Raw genomic sequence first — 18,072 nt, forward strand, 5'->3', positions numbered from 1 at the left:
ATTGCAGTCTTTGAAGTCCTTCTTGATTGATGGTCCCCATTAGGATTAGTGCTAGTTAGCAACCTTTTTGGAAGGCGAGATACTTATGTGTGACCGCGGATTCCATGGTAGCAGTAGTTCTGGCTCTACATTAGGAGCAGGGGGCTCTACCTAAAGGAGGTACGGACCCCTCCCATAGTACGGTACGATGCAGCTGAAAAACTAAATACGCTACCGTGGCCTGCTTCGCTTTTGTTGCGGAACTCACTGCTTTTAGAGTAGTGCTTGCAGCTTGCTGCTTTCTGTTCAAGCGGAGCTCGCTATCTACTCCACTAGTCGCCACAGCTTCGCCTACACCACTTGTATATAGACAACAATGGTGCCCAAGATTTGCCCTTTGCGTAGTTCATTGACCCTTCCAACTTCACTCCGTGGCCTGTGCTAAAAAAGCGTCTCTTAACTAATTCCTTTGAACTCATTTCAGCTATTCTACCTCTCGATATCTCCTCACCTTGCACCTTTTCTTTCTTTTCCTAATCACATGATCCTTTCCCGTGTCATGGAAGTGTAGCAGTCCTCCTTCATTCATCATAACGACTATAACCAAGCTACCAACCAGCGCCTACGCCTAATAGGCTAGCTGAACAAGAGAGATTTGGGTTACCCTTACGTTTGGTATAGTGCTTTCATCTTTCACTTTTGCTCTGTCTTATTAACTTCTCTCTGATCTCATAGAACTTCAATTGAGGCGATCTGTGCTGGTCTTACAATCACCGACTCGAAATCAGGCGTTTTGTCGAGGAATCGGTGTCGTGGTGGTGCTACAAGATGGAGATTTATCGTATAGAAGAATGGATCTGCGGACCTATTGATTTACCATAGATGCGAACCGATCGACCGCTAAGAGAAGATAAGTAGTTCTTCTATCGTTCAAGGGAAAGGGGAGAACATGTAGCGGCTTACTTAGATCTCGTATTCCCCACGTAGTCCGTCGAACAACCAACGATTCTCCTCTCAAAGTAATGGAGAGATCCTTTTCTTTTTCCGGTATGTAGCTCCGTGAGCAAGGAGCGCATCATCAGATCAGGGCGAAAACGAACATAGGATCATGGCCCTTTTCTTCTTTCTTTTGTTGCTGATCTCACATCGAGAACAGCACCTTCGTGTTCAGGATGATCGGATGAGAGATCTTCCTCCGACTTTGATAAATCGGTCAAGCGGAAGGCTACCCTCGACTTACCTCTCTCTATAACCCCCACCCCCCTGGAGGAGAGCATAAGCTCCAGGTTGAGTATGTCCTGGATTACCGGATTCATTCTCGTTCTGATCCACCATGAAAAATTTTTCAAAATAAAAACGATAGGAAAGGGCTCGTAATGATCTTTGAGAATATCACAAGGTGCTGAACATGATAGGGGGTCTGTAGGCCTTTGTGAAAGGGATGCACTTCTCATGTTATTGCTGAAAAGAAAAAGCGAATTCCTCTATTTGATGTCGATTCACCCACACTTCCATTCCTTGTAGAGGGGGCTAACTGCTTGCTGGTTGGGAGCTGTATGAACGGTAACATCCACGTACGGCTCCGTGAGAAGGACGGTGGACAGAAATGGCCTTGTTGTACCTCACTCTCGTCTTCAATGAGGTCTGCTCTTTCTTTTTTGGGAGATTATGCCAATATGATCATAATGAGATGTGGGGCTTTGCATCTGACATTCGTTGGGCTTCCCTCTTTGGGAGCCTGCGTCCCGGCGTTTTTGCGCAATAAACCCCTCCGGCCAAAGACTATTGGTAGGTGGTCCCGCGGAGCTTTTGAAAAATGGTTGCCTAGTGCGTATACACAGTAATGAACCGCGGCGAACCCCCAAACAACCTATCAAAGATTAGGGGGAGATCCTCAATAGTGATGACCCTTTCACTCTTCCACGGACTGATACATGTATCGAATGCTCATACGGGATAGTTAACTCCTGGGTCTGGAACCTGGGGGGTTGCTCCGATAAATCCTTTCTTTCTCGTCCACTCAGGGGGAGTGCGGACACACCTGCGTGGATTAAAGGTGATAGTTACAAGAATGGTGGGGAAGTTAACAATACCCGACGACATTCAAGGATGGATGTAGACCCATCGGGCAGGGATAATCATTTCGGTCCTGTGAGAGGTGGCAACCATTCTCAAGAACCGAAAAGACTGAGCTGAGGGGAAGCCCTATGACTCACTGAAATGACGGCAGGAGGGCCCTTGATCTTTCAATATAGGGAGAAAAAAGGGCTTTGCTCCCCTTTACAATATAAATGATGAAAGAAATAATGGTTGAAGTTTAGACCGCTCACAGCAGTTCTACCGATAGAAAGGATCATGAAAGAGGCTATCAGAATAGTACTCGAATCCATTTACGATCCCGAGTTTCCAGACACATCGCACTTCTGCTCGGGTCGAGGCTGCCACTCGGCCCTAAGACGGATCAAAGAAGAGTGGGGAACCTCTCGTTGGTTTTTGGAATTCGACATCAGGAAGTGTTTTCACACCATTGACCGACATCGAGTCATCTCCATCTTTAAGGAAGAGATCGGTGACCCCAATTTCTTTTACTCCATTCAGAAAGTCTTTTCTTTCGGACGACTCGTAGGGGCGGATAAAGGCCCTTACTCCGTCCCACACAGTGTATTACTATCGGATGTACCAGACAACATCTACCTACACAAGCTCGATTAGGAGATAGAGAGGATCCAACGGAAGTAAGAAATTTCAATTGTTCAGAGAATAAGATCGGTTATATTAAGGACAGGTCGTATTGATGACCAAGAAGTCTCTGGAGAAGAAGCAGTGGGTTATGCCCACTGCTTGGTTAAACGAAAGGGGATATATGGATTTGGGTGAAGTTGGTTCGTCTTTTATAACCGAAATTATAAGCCATTAGGTGTAGGGGCTTTCCATAGGGGGAATCTTCTAGTTCTTCCTATTGTCGTGACCCGAAACCGATCGATCTAGCCATGAGCAGGTTGAAGAGAGCTCTAGCAGGCCTTGGAGGATGGTTGAAGTTGATAAAGGACTACGACTATGATATCAAATATCATCCTGGTAAGGCTAATGTGGTTGATGACGTGCTAAGCCGTAAGAATGAAGAATTCATTGCAACAATGAATTTGTATAAGTTGATTGTTAACTAAGATATCTTCGAAGAAATTATCAAGGCGCAGTTTAAGGTGCTTGCAAATGAAGAAGTAAGAATTGTCGGACAGCAAGACGAGTTGATGGAAAACACTCATGGCGTTAAGATTAGAATGACCGTATGTGGATTCCAGGCCATGGAAATATCAGAGGTCTAATCTTAGATGAAGCTCACAAGTCAAGATACTCGATTTATCCGGGATCCACCAAGATGTACCAAGAGCTAAAGAGATACTACTGGTGTCCAGGGATGAAGAATGATGTAGTAGATTATGTTAGTAAGTGCTTAACTTGCTTGCAATTCAAAGCTGAACACCAGGAACCTTATGGAAAGTTGCAGCCTTTAGAGATACCAGAATGGAAATGGGAACACATCACCATGGATTTCATAACTAAGCTACCCCGTCCAACTAAACAACATGATACCATTTGGGTAATTGTGGACCGTTTGACGAAAAGTGCTCACTTTCTGCCTATACGAGAAGCCATCTTGTCAGAAACGTTAGCAAATGTGTTCATAATGGAAGTTGTGGCTAAGCATGGAGTGGCATTGTCAATAGTGTCTGATAGAGATACTCGTTTTACTTCAAAATTTTGGAAGAAGTTTCATGAAACTATGGGAACAAGATTGAACATCAGTATGGTGTATCATCCTCAAACAGATACGCAGTCTGAAAGGACTATCCAAACCCTTGAGGATATGCTACGTGCATGTGTCTTAGACTTTGGAGAAAGTTGGGATGATCATTTGCATCTTGCAGAATTCTCTTACAATAACAGCTACCATTCGAGTATTGGCATGCCACCGTTTGAGATGATATACGATAGAAGTTGTAGAACCCCTGTGTGTTGGGGGAGAGATTGGTCAGAAGGATATTGGAAGTTTGGAAATTGTGCAAGAAACCTCGTCAAGGTTTGATCAGGTCAAGGCAAGAATGAAAGTTGCTCAACACCGACAGAAGTCATATGCTGATAAGCGGTGATGACCGATTGAGTTCAACGTTGGTGAAAATGTGATGATCAAGGTCTCGCCCTGGAAGGGAATTATTCGTTGCGAGAAGAGAGGAAAGCTAAGTCCTAGGTACATTGGATCGTTTAAGATTGTTGAGCATGTGGATGAAGTAGCTTGCAAGCTTGATTTACCCGAGAAGCTAGAAGGAATTCATCCTACCTTTCATGTTTCTCAAATGAGGATATGTCTAGCTGATGACACGTCACATGTGCCATTAGTAGACATTGAGGTTGATGAACAGTTAAACTATATCGAGCAGCCTGTAGAGATCGTTGACCGCAAGGAAAATCAACTCCGTTACAAGGTCATTCCCATGTAAAAGTGACATGGAAGCATCACAAAGGTCGGATGTCACTTGGGAAGTTGAAGAAGAGATGCTCAAGTTTTATCCAGATTTGTTTCAGTAACAGTTAGGTTTCGGGGATGAAACCTCTTTAAGGAGGGAAGACTTGTAACATTCCGTTTTCTCGTTTCGGTTAATAAAATAAAATATGCGTTATTATGAGTCGGGCTAGTTTTGGGATAAATAGATATGGGTTATGGACTTGAATTAAAAAGGAAGGAAGAAAAGACCATGGGCTTAAGCCCATGATCCATGATATATAAACCTTATTTAACCCATAATCTATTGTTTCCACTCATTTCATACACCATCAAAAACACACACTTAAGCTCTCTCTCATCTTTCTCTTCTCTCTAGCCGAAATAACCAAGGAAACCCGAGCATCGATCCGAGGTAATAACGTTATGATATTATATGGATCCAAACTAGCTAGATCTAGTCATGAAACGACGAGCCGACACCCTAAACCGTTAAAGTCACGGGATCCGAATGGAATCGGGTATAAACCAATCAAAAGATAAGCTTAGGGGTCACCCTATCTCATATCTGGATCGAACGGGACAAAAAACTGTGGGAAACGAGTGAGATCTCGCTTTTCCGGTGAGATCCCGGTTTTCTGGCGATAACGGCGCCGGAAAACGGAGTACGAGGTTAAAGGGAATGTCAAAGAATATTCTAACATTGTACCCTGCTAGGGGCTGCCGCCCCTAGAACCCTGCTGTCAGGGGCGCTGCCCCTGGACCCCCGTTCGTTGAGGGTTATAATTAAACTAGAAATGTGATATGGGTAGTGATAGTTAATTGATACGTGTAATTGTTATATAGTTAGTCGCGCACAGCTAAAGAAAGGAATAACCATTAACGGTGAATGTAACAAGACTCAGGTGAATTTCTAGCCCCACTTCCTTGTTATATTTTCGGGGTTGTGTGCATACTCAATGTGAACGTTAATACGCTTACCTTAATTGGTAAGCGTATGATATAATGATTGATTTGATGGTATGTATGAATGTTATGAATGAATGCTTGTCGGTACGTGAACGATCTTTGGATATTGCACGTGTCGACAGGGGAAAGTAATATGTAGTATGCCAAGTATGAAATGTGTATGTATGAAAGTACGTAATGAAATGAGTATGTACGAAAGTACGATTATATAAAGAAAGGTATGTATGGTTATATGACGAATGGAAGGTATGGTTGAAAAAGGAACCGACCCTAATAATATCGGCGAATGTAGGGAACTGACCCTAATAAAATCGGCGAATATAGGGAACCGACCCTAATAATATCGGTGAATGTAGGGAACCGACCCTAATAATATCTACGAAGGTTATAGGGCGGAATTCTCTTTAAAACGTATGATTGAAAGTATGCATGTATATAAGTATGAAAGAAAGAATGAAGATATGTATGTGTGTAAGTATGTGAATGTAGTGTATGTTGCCTGATTAACTAGAACTCACTCTGCGTAGTTGACTTTTAGTACGCACGCAGGTTAATAGACTGAGATAGCTGGTTTGAAAGGGACACATCGCATGATTGAAGAGGCTGGCATATGAAGATTTGTCATGATGTTTTGAATGTTATAAATTATGTTATGTTTTAAAAGACAAGTTATGGATGTTTATAATGCATGGTTGACCTTTAATGATACTCCGGGAAAGTTTTAATTCACTATGATAATTAGAACTGTGTTTATGAGTAAATCCAAAGCTAACGTAGGGCACCGGGACGGGGCTTTACATGTTCTTATAACAGCCCAGCTTCCACCGCACCATAATATTGTCCACTTTGGCGGGGACGTACCACAATCACCTCATGGATTTGCTTTTAGTTGTCCAGGTGATCACCCATCCTCATACTATTCCCACCTGAGCACGCTTAACTGTGGAATTCTCTCTCATCCACTACTATTAAGCGCCCAAAACGCGTTATGATCAATATTTTCATGACCGGACCGGACCGTCCAGTCGAACCGGTCCAATTGGGCATAGTTAGCCCGCTGTTGAGAAAATCGGCCGATCAAGAACGGTTGAGCGGTTAAACCGCGAACCGGAATCGGCGATCGGACCGGAAATAGACATGAGTCAATGATGCCAAGCTTGTTCCTACCAGATCTGGACAACTAACGTGTTTGAGACATGACGATCTGAACATGGAATGGGAGGTATGAGCGGTGGATCTAAACGCAGAACGATGGGAGCCGGATTTGAAGATGCAACATTGATGGCCACAAGCAATTGCAGGTTTGAAGGCTGTTGCTGTTTGCTAGGAAGGAGATGTAATGCTTGGAAATAATAGAATTTATATTTAGGGTTTTTTTTAATCTTTACGTTTAGTTTTTGATGGCCCAAATAAAATTAGAAATAAGTTTTTTGATGGGCCAACTATTGGGCTAACAAACACTATTTCAACATCACAGCCTAAATGAAATCCGGTTCTTAAATCCGATTCATCCGGTTCGACCGGTCCGACCAGTGAACCAGTTAGGTGTCCGATTCAGTGTCCGATCCGGTTATGAAAACATTGGTTATGATGTGGAAGGTATCCACCTCCTTATAAAGAATGCTTAGTTCTCCTTCCCAACCGATGTGGGATGTCACATACCTTCTGATCTATGCAACCCTTCGCAAAGGTGGAGAATTGAACTTGCTACAAGCTTATTTTTCACAGGTCACATTTTGACTAAAAGTGTTCACATACAGACATCACATGTATGATCAGATATATAAACCGAGTGTGAGTGAACAATGTGAGAACGTGACGTTTTGCATAAACAAAAGCTCATAAAAACAAATCACCTTTTTATATATCACTAAATATACTCCTATGATTTAAGGTTGGTTATTTTGTTCCCATTTCTTAGAACTCTTTTGGGGATGTTCGAAGCTATGGTCCTAACTTACTATTTTTAGAGAATATTTATAAGTAGCTTGCTTAAGGACAAGCAAGGTTCAAGTGTGGTGATGTTTAATGTACATAAAATTATACATCATTTTATCATCAAATAATCTCTAAAAACTGCAACTTCTATCAAATTATATAGCTCAGAAGGCTACTTATCACATTAAAATACATTTTCAGGTAAACCCAAGGCTTAAATGAAGAAAAAAGTGAAAAGATGAAGAAAAACGAAAGAAAACCCAAGAAAACACTCAAACACGCCCACGTGCTCCCAGAAACACGCCCCATTATTCTGAACACAAGAAAAGACAAAATTCTGCAAGAAACGAAAAACACTGGACGTAGAAGCACGGGGCCGTGCCGTAGCAACCATGAGGCTGTGGTCACCTTTCAGAAAAGACAAAAAGAATTAGCACATGTCACTAAAAAGCGTGGGGCCGTGCTTCATAGAGCATGCCCCCATGGTGAGTCATCATGTACGATCTGACAAAGCATTTAATGCAACTGGACACCTGGACACGGGGGCGTGCCTCCAGAAGCACAGGGCCGTGCCTATATCCTCAAACTGCCTATAAATAGAGGAGAATGTTGCATTAATCAAGTGTTCTTAAAGAAAATCTCCCTACGGGTTTTTCTTATAAAAACACTCACATTACACTCATATTGAATAGTTTGAAGGCTTGGAGGTTACCATTGTTATCTATCATCATCAACATCATCATTATCCATCATCATCATTAAGAAGTGAGATTCATTCACATTTGGTTAGATTGTTCTAGTTTAATCATGTGTTTGTTATCATCATCTTTTTTAATGTTCATAACAATGTTCATTATGAGCTAAACTTCATTTACCATCTAATATCTATGAAGAAGCTTTGTTTTACTTGATGATTATGTGAAACATGTGGTTTAGTTTGGTAAAGTACATGGTTATTTTGCAATTATCCATTGATGAAGAAATGTTTTATCACTTTAACTCAATACATCAAGGTTGATGACTAAAAATCATTCATGTTCACTCATGTTCTTGGAGACATGAAATGGTAAAAAGAATACTTTGATAACTTATTTAAGATAAAACATGGATCCTTATGTTGTACTTAGAAATGATGAGATATAAATTATGATCTATTTCTCTAGTTTTGATAACTCTAAAATAACACTGTTAACAGGATTTCTTAGGTTATCATGCTAGTTAAAGAAATCATATGTTAATGGAATGAGTAATTATAACCTAATTAAATCAACAAAGGGGAGGTTGCGTGATTTAACTAAAACCACTCGAAGTTGTTAGGGTTGGTATTTGAGAAATCGAAGTCAATCCTAATCATTCTACTTTACCAAAGTGTTTGTCTACTTAAATTGACATTCTCGTGATAGCATGATATTAAGCATAGGATGGACTTGAAAATACGCATACTACTTTCTTTTATGTCATAGAATAGGTTCACTTAGAAATGAGGGACTATTCAATCATATATTATTAGGACAAGTTTATCACTTGTTTATTTGATAATTATCAAAGAAAAATGGAGTGGATTCTTGATCTTAGATGGTAACCTTCATATAATTGAATTACTTATTTAGAATTTCTCTTCTTGTCACCTATATATTATATATAAATATTTATATTTTATAAAAAGTTTAAAAAATCAACCCAAAATGACTAAACTCTCCGATTAAAGTAAAATGAAGATTCATTATTGTCCACTGATCGATACTTGGTTCTTACCAATACTATTCTACATATACGATAGGTACACTTGCCTATTTTTTGTGTGTTTAGTTTTAGTAGAAATCACTTTTATAAATTTAAAACATGATCTTGTGCAAAAGGTAAAACCCCATCCATTATAATATTTACCACCACGTACGCACCACATCAAACGTCAATAGTACTATTCGTATATTCTTGTGGCTAACTCCGTTAGCTAATGGTTCTAGATAGCAAGCAAGGGACTTATAGCACTACATTTTTCAACTCATGTTCACATAAGGATTGTGTGTTTTGCTTTTAATTATCGTATATAAAAGTAGATGTGTATGCCCCCCCCCACCCCGGATTAATAAAACAGTAAAACAATAAAAAGAGGGTAATGAAACTCACCTCGTTAATGTAGTGTCTCGTTCCCTATAAGTTTAAGTTTAAACTCGAGGTCTGCTGTCTTCACACGTTCTAAACGCCCAAGGTCGGTTAGTTACCGTTATCGACTCGAAAGTCAGTTTATGCTAATTGCTTTCACCCAACTACTCGTTTCGTTAATTCATTTGTGTCGGTTTCTTTCACCAACCAGTCATTTCGTTTGTCGTGTCGATTGCTTTCACCAACCGATCGTTTCGTTTAAGGTGTCGGTTGCTTTCACCAACCGATCGTTTCGTTTAAGATGTCGGTTGCTTTCACCAACCGATCGTTTCGTTTAGGGTGTCAGTTGCTTTCACCAACCGATCGTTTCGTTTAGGGTGTCAGTTGCTTTCACCAACCGATCGTTTTATTTATGTTATTTCAACCATTATGTAATGTTTTGAATTGAATGGTTCAGGAGGTTCGATGTAATTAGATCCAATTTTTTTAAAGCTAATTTACATCCATTCATAAGTAATAAAATTTACTGCTTTTAAGTTCCAAGGTAGTCCGCTTCGATATCTAATAAACATATGATATAATTAGAACTAAAAGTAGAGTATGTAAGTTAACGACCTTTCTTAGCTTCCTTTCATCCACAAATTTTATTTGAGGTTAAATGGTAAATTTCATAGTGATCTTGAGGGTCATGGTTCTCACCAAACCTGGATATCCCTTAAATAGGTTATAACATCTCATCTATTTGTGAAACCATGTAATCATCAAACAACTATTTTCACGGTTCATGGGTTTCAGCAAACATGGATAACCTTTAAACAATTTATAACATCTCGATCGACACACCATTTAGTTCTTGTAATTAAACAGCATAGCCAGTTATTTAACTTCTGTCACTTTGCTTAGATATGAATTCATTAGCAAGATGGCATTGGAATATGGTGCTGTCATGAAAGAACTAGACATAACAAAATGTGGTCTCTTAATTGATCAGCTGTTGGTAGCATGAAGGTTAGTCTTAGCTTTCTAAATCCTAATAAAATATGTTATTTAAAAAGTGTTATTTTAAGCTAATTGTTTAAACTGTATTTAAAGATGCAATGAAGGAACACATGAAACTATATATTTACTGGTAATAGATGGTTTGTAATGCATAAACTATATATATACAAGTAGCCTCATATAATGTGTTTTATATGTAGTTGGAGGAACACATGAAACAAGTACGAATTCACGCTAGCCTAAACAGATGGAATGAGCCTGTTTTTGAAGGCTGAAAGTATATTGTTAGCGACATATTTATATTTCTGACTTTTTTAGTACTTTATTTGGTTGTTAGTTAGCTTTTGAAACCTCGAAACTATGATTTTATTTTTGATGATTCATGTATGTTTATGCTTTAACACCAATACTGAATTTATGATACGCTTAATTTAGGTACGGATAGTGTATGTATGTTTTCTGGAAACGTTGTTAGTGTTCTTTCTACCATTTGTTGGCATCTGCATTGAGGATTTCATACAAGAAGATTTATATGTTTGGTAATTAATTTCAACCACCACCACTTTAGATAAAGTGTTCCTTTTTTTAACTTTATGTTATTGGATTTCATTAATTCAAGTATATTTCACATACAGATAGTATGTAGTTAGAATAAGATTGATATGAAACTCTATGCTGCATATTTACTAACTGTTAAATGGGAGTTGAATTTGATTTTTTTAATCATGCATATCTGTTTATTATGTGATTGTTATAGGCTATTAAGTTGATCTAATAATATAGTTAGTTTCATGATTTTGGATGCTGACATGTGACGTTTCCTATTGTTCTAGGCTGTAAGAATAGAACACTATGAATGGATTCATGTGATATCACTAGCGAAGCATATATGCATTGCTAATTGTTGTGTGTATTCTTTTTTAGTGTAAACAAACAACCCCTTTTCGTCTAGGACAACCATAAGCTACAGTATGTTTGCGAAAATAATCATCATTTTCTTATATCTAAAATCAAAATTTTTAATCTTTACTGGTAATAGATGGTTTGTAATGCATAAACTATATATTTACAAGTAGCCTCATATAATGTGTTTTATCTGCAGTTGGAGGAACACATGAAACAAGTACGAACTGACGCTAGCCTATACAGACGGAATGAGCCTGTTTTTGAAGGCTGAAAGTATATTGTTAGCGACATATTTATATTTCTGACTTTTTTAGTACTTTATATGGTTGTTAGTTAGCTTTTGAAACCTCGAAACTATGATTTTATATTTGATGATTCATGTATGTTTATGCTTTAACGCCAATACTGAATTTATGATACGCTTAGTTTAGGTACGGATAGTGTATGTTTGTTTTCTAGAAACGTTGTTAGTGTTCTTTCTACCATTTGTTGGCATTTATTTGTTTTTAATTTGTTTTTGTATTACATTTGTATGGTTTATATACGCAAATAACTATAGTTATATTATTTTTGTCATTTTGCAATATGTATCCATAATATCTATTCCTGAAAACCCCCCTTTCGATTGTTCGACAAAATATTAACGAACGAACACATTCACCTTCAAGGGCTAGAAATGTAAGTTCATCTTTTTAGAAAATAATAATGTTACTTCACAAATTTTATAAAATCTAGTTTTTTTTATTCACATAAACATTTGATTAAATATTAGTTTTATAAGAAATCTGGCAATGAAATTTTCATAACTAAATTATGATACAAACTTATGTTTTTTTTTTGTCCGGGGTTTGTCGACGCGTTCTTTCCCTCACTCAGGTAATATGGACCAATATTAAATTTATGTAAATATACAATACAAGTTTCAACTAAATTTAGCTGTGTAATCATAATTTGTCTAAGATTGCTTATATACCTTACAAGTGGGTTGAGTTGGGTGACGAGTCAAGAGGTGAAGTTGATTTACCCGTTTAACACTTTTGTTATTTATTTTTTTTAATAGGTTTAAATATGCAACATGTTAGTAAAATATAATGAAGAGAGAAATGTTTATTTGACTTGATGACTCGGAATTGCAAATTTGATGCAAACTAACAAAATTATTCATAATTATTTGTTTCTAAATTTCGCAAAACAAGAGTGAGAAACAATACATTTACATTTATAACATTTTCTTTTATGTTTAAGAAACAAATATGGTTCATTTTAAAAATAAACAAATAATTAGAAAATATAATTACAAAATATTAAAAAAAAAAGCCTAAATAAACCCGCGTAACACGCGAGCTAAAAACTAGTGTGTGTGTGTGTGTGTGTGTGTATAGGGGTGATTTCAATTAAGAACTTATATGAGTTTTAAGAACTAAAGAACCCATTTTAACCATTGATCTTAATAATCAAGAGTTTAAATTAGATCTTGATTTTTTTTTGCATTAACATATGATTAAAATTAATGAAGGATATAATGGTAATTTGTCTTATCTTTTTCTCCCTCCCGATATTAAATGATTTAAATCACAACCACATTTATCTTAACGTTTTTATGTAGTTTGTAGTTTCTTTCATTAATTAATTTAAACAATTATAAATATGAAAAAAACCTACTTCAAGTTTGGCTAACAAATCTAGAAATATGGAGATAACATATTAAATATAAATCAGTTTATTGTATTGGTTTATATTTGAAATAAAAAAAGTAGATATCGATATGTATCAAGATATCTAATCTAATCTAATCTATCTAACCTCTCTAATAAAATAATCCAGTATATAACACGTGCCCCTTTAGTATTCATTGTTTTCCCGCCCATCTAATTATTTTAGGATTTATTCACAAAAACGAATATAAACAATCGCAACTCCTCTCCTTATTCTCCAGGCTACGCCGCTAGGGGTTTTTCTTCTCCAGGTTCACAATATCGGAAGCCTATATTCTATTCATTGCAATTAATGAACACACAACCAGTGATTAATCAACTCTTTTCGATTAGTATGTTAGTCGTCTGCAGTTTTGTGTTTCCTAATTGAGAACGAACTCTTATTCTCATAGCAATCAGGTGAGTGCGATCAGGTTTTAAGTAGTGTTTGAGAAATTAAGATTCACTCCGTTGTTTATTTAGCTTTAAAGTGGAGATCATTGTCTTGAAATGATTATGGATTTGGATTGTAAAGTAGATATATTTTGATATGTGAAATGGGTTTTATTTGATTGTTATATGCTTTGTTATTAGGGGCCCGTTTAAAAAAGAAATTACTGATATCTAGGTTTGCTTCATTCGACCTTTTCCTATTTTTTAAGGTTTTGAGATTTATGCTTGAATGTTGATTGTGATATGCATTATGAATTATATTTGATTAGCTTATATGCTCTATGCAATATCAATGGGGACTTGCTCAATATCACCTCTTTTCAATATCAAGCTGATGTTTGTATATTTGAAATCATTTAGGGATGAAAATGATTAAATACATGGTTTATCTAATCAATCTAACCTGCATTTTGGGATGATAGACATTGAAATCATCAGGTCTTAAATGCCACTTCTGAACCTTTTTGTAATTAGCAATTTCTTCTTTAGCTAAATATGAAAAACTTTTTTACTTTGCATTTCTATTTGTTGTATAGAGTGGCTTTCTGGCAAAAGACATCAGGGCATTCTTTGTTTAAGGATTAAGATGGAAATGCAGTAAATTGTTACTTCTTTTCAACTATTATAGTCTTAATTATGTTTTGTTAACTAAACCATTATGATGTGTGATATATAATAATTAATAATTTGTTTATTTAATTAAGTTGGAGTGTATTGGTATGTTTGCATTCCCTCTTTCAATTTATTATTATTATTATTATGATTATTACTATTATTATTATTATTATTATTATTATTATTATTATTATCATTTCAACCTCTTTTCTAAATATTGTATTAAACACTGTTGTTGTTTTCTATAAGGTTTTACTGAACCCGGCCTCATCAGAGATGCTTCTTCATTAGCATCTACATGAACAGCATGAGTTCACATTGGTTTGGAAGGTATATAACAAATCACTTCATTATCTTTTTCTCTTTAACACGGTGGCCTATTTTTGCCCTTTTGACATTTGTTTTTGATACGTAATCTTTTATCAAACTGTATGAATCCATATTATTATGTTTAGAGGTGTTTATGGTATGATGGAATTTCATAAATCATACGAACTTTTTGGTCATGGTTTCATTTTCTTTATTTTTTATTTACGGGTGGTTGATTATCTTTCCGCTTGCGTTATTTGTAGGTTAATGATGTAGTCAATGTCTAGATACTAAACTGTTATTTGACTAAGGCGTTGTAAGATACTAACAATTTATACATTTTCTTTCTTATTCTTTTAAGTTCTATTTTAATCATTTAATAGAGTTGAATGACATTATTTTTTATTGAACGGTTTATTTTTGTGTTTGTGATGTAAGTATAGATACTTGTTGCTACATCAAACCGTGCACCCGACACTCTTTATGAAGGCGGATTGGAAAGGGACTTTTTCTACCATTTATCGCATTTTTAAAGGTAATCTCATTAATTTGACCCGTTTCTTTTGCAGCAAACTTAAAACATATATATTTTACCAATTAGTATCTTACAACGCCATTGCTAAAAAGATGGTCAAATAAATTGTTTAGTATCTAGACATCGACTACATCATTAACCTACAAATAACGTAAATGGAAACATTTTCACTCTCTTTTTATAAATATTATCTTTTAAAAACCATATTCTTTAAGTTAAGTTTTAGATTGTTTTACTTTGCAAAGAATGAGTCTGATTTCTTATTATTTGAGTTTATGTTATATGAAATGTGTATTATTTTAAGTGACACAAGTTTACTTATAATGTGTAATTGGTAGGTACCGTTGGGGTGCTAACGGATATGCATATTTCCCTTTTAAAGCACTTTGTGATAAAGCTCTTGGTGCTGCTGACTATCTTATTTATGTAATACTTTAATAATATTATCTAATTATTATTATTATTATTATTATTATTTAAATAAGTTTTTACCAAATATTATAATTTGGGATCCAATTTGTAGTTAATCGATGTGGTCATATTTGAAATAATGAAATTAATCACTTCTAGTTTCAAATTTATTTTAGATCAATCTTATCACATTCTTTGTTGAAAATGAATCACGTGTTAAATTATGGTTATTATTTACACATAAATAATATTAAATTTATTTAAATAGTAATATTTTATGTAATATATATAATTTATGTATTTTATATAATATTTATATTTATATTTTGTATTGTGTAATTTATGTACTTTTGTAGTAAATATAATTAGTTATTTACGTAACTTTGTGTATTTCATGGTTGGGTAATTAATGTAATATGGTAATTTGTAATTGATGTAGGTGTAGGTAAATAATGAAATTCGTGTAATCGGTGTAGATGTAATTTGAGTAACTTATGTAATATGTGTAATTATATAGTATCTGGGTAATTTGTGTAACTGATGTAGATGTAATTTCGGTTAATTTTTTTTACAAATGTTTTGTTTTTATTATTTAAAAAGTTTGTAAAACTTTAAATTGATTTTTTAAATTTTGAAAATTGTTTGTTTTTTGTTTTTTGTTTTTTGTTTTTTGTTTTTGTGTATTCATAGTTGATAGTTCTTTTATGTTCAATGATAATTTGAAGAAACGAATATCAAAATGGTTTTAAGTTTGGTAATTTGTTATAATAGGTGTTTGTGGTATTAATTAAAAAAATATCAGATTTAAAAAAGAATATATAAAATAAATTATTGATTTGAAAGATCGACTTATTTAATCATTGAAGATGTGTTGGTTGTGTTAATGCCAATAATACCTTTTAATCTATTAAAATACAATTTTAATCCAACATTATAATATTTTATTTATGTTTAATCACAACATAAAAAAACCAAATAATTAATTGAATGTGTGATTAGAATTGATCCTCAAATATCTTCAAATAATTAATTGAATGTGTGATTAGAATTGATCCTTAAATATCTTAAAACTCACAAGGTTTCAAATTATCTCTTCTCTATATATACAGATCCTTAAATATCTTAAAACTCACAAGGTTTCAAATTATCTCTTCTCTATATATACATATATATATATATATAAGTATTATAAGTATATCCTAATAATAATAATAGTAATAATAAAAAAACAATAATAATAAACCATGATTATTTTATTAAAACCCGACACCATTATTGATGTTTTTCTTGTCATCGAACGTCTTTTACAAACTTCTCATATTTGTTATGTGTGTATATATATGTGTATTATATATATGTGTATGTGTGTGTATATATATATATATGTATTATTTTATTTAATAAAAAACACAATAAACGTATTAAAGAGTTTAAATATATCTTTACCACTAATTTTCGTCAAAGACTCGAAATAAAGATTTATTCACATGTTATTATATGTATAAAGTACATAATATATATATATATATATATATATATAATATTTACTCAAATATTATTATAAGCATATTTTGCATTATATTTATTTAAGCAGTATTATCATATATATTATAATTATTTAAACTATTTGTTTCCTTATGTTTTATCTATTTAATACAATATAAATTACATATAATTAGTTATGCATTATTCACATTAAAAATTATTTATTTATATATTTATATTCAATTTATCATAGTTAAATCTTAAATTATATCTAAACTAATAATTTATAAGTTTAATTACATATTATTTATATTGAGAATAACTAATGATTTTTTAATAATAATAATAGAAATTACTCGTTTAATCAATAGCACTCTAATCACAATCGTAACTCAAATCACGTCGAAACCCGAATCTATTATACATGTTATGTAATTTACAATTAATTCATATTATATTATTTAACTAGAAATCCTTGTCGGTGAATCCCAAAGGGGTTTAACTGCTCATATTCTCAAATCCTCACTTTTGTATTGTTCTTCTAATCGGGTGAGTAATTACTCCCCTATTTTACTTATTTTAAACGTTTTGTGGACTTATGTGTACATTCTATCAAGCTTTATTTTTTACATTGTACTATCAAATGTAAACTGTTAATATTTGTGTTGTGTATCAAATGACTACTTGCCATTTGTTATTTGTTTATATGTTTATTTCGCATTCAGGGAGGTCTATCATTTATCATTATTATCACATCATGTCGTAGTGGTCGACATCCGATCGCATGACAATAGTTTCACCGACAACTCAATTATGGTAACCAACGCCCGATACACATGGCAACGGTTTAGCCCACATATCATTATTTGTTTGCAATATTTATATGTTATGGTATGATTGGTTATACTCACAGATAACATTTTTGCTCTTTATTTATATATTAATATATTGTATTTAAAACTGGTGATTTTTCTCACTCAACCTCGTGTTGACAAACCTTTTCTATTGTGTACGCATATACAGGTTGAATAGTTTATCAAGATGAAGATAACTTAGAGAAAGCTTTTAGGATATAAAACTTATACAAGAATTGTCTGATATTATTTTGTAATTTATTTATATTTGATGTACTCATTTGCAAATTATTTATTTAAATAAATTAAATAGATATT

General features: G+C 34.4%; 1 pseudogene; it reads left to right on the top strand.

Annotated features, from left to right (window-relative positions):
• The first annotated feature begins 1,087 nt into the window (after positions 1-1,087).
• On the top strand, positions 1,088-1,385 carry LOC143532228 (putative mitochondrial protein AtMg00530 pseudogene; annotated as a pseudogene).
• The last annotated feature ends 16,687 nt before the right edge of the window (positions 1,386-18,072 follow it).

Source organism: Bidens hawaiensis, unplaced genomic scaffold, assembly GCF_021521415.1.
Source record: "Bidens hawaiensis isolate Kalapana, Puna unplaced genomic scaffold, B.hawaiensis_p1.1 tig00009413_1, whole genome shotgun sequence".
Taxonomy (NCBI): Eukaryota; Viridiplantae; Streptophyta; class Magnoliopsida; order Asterales; family Asteraceae; genus Bidens; species Bidens hawaiensis.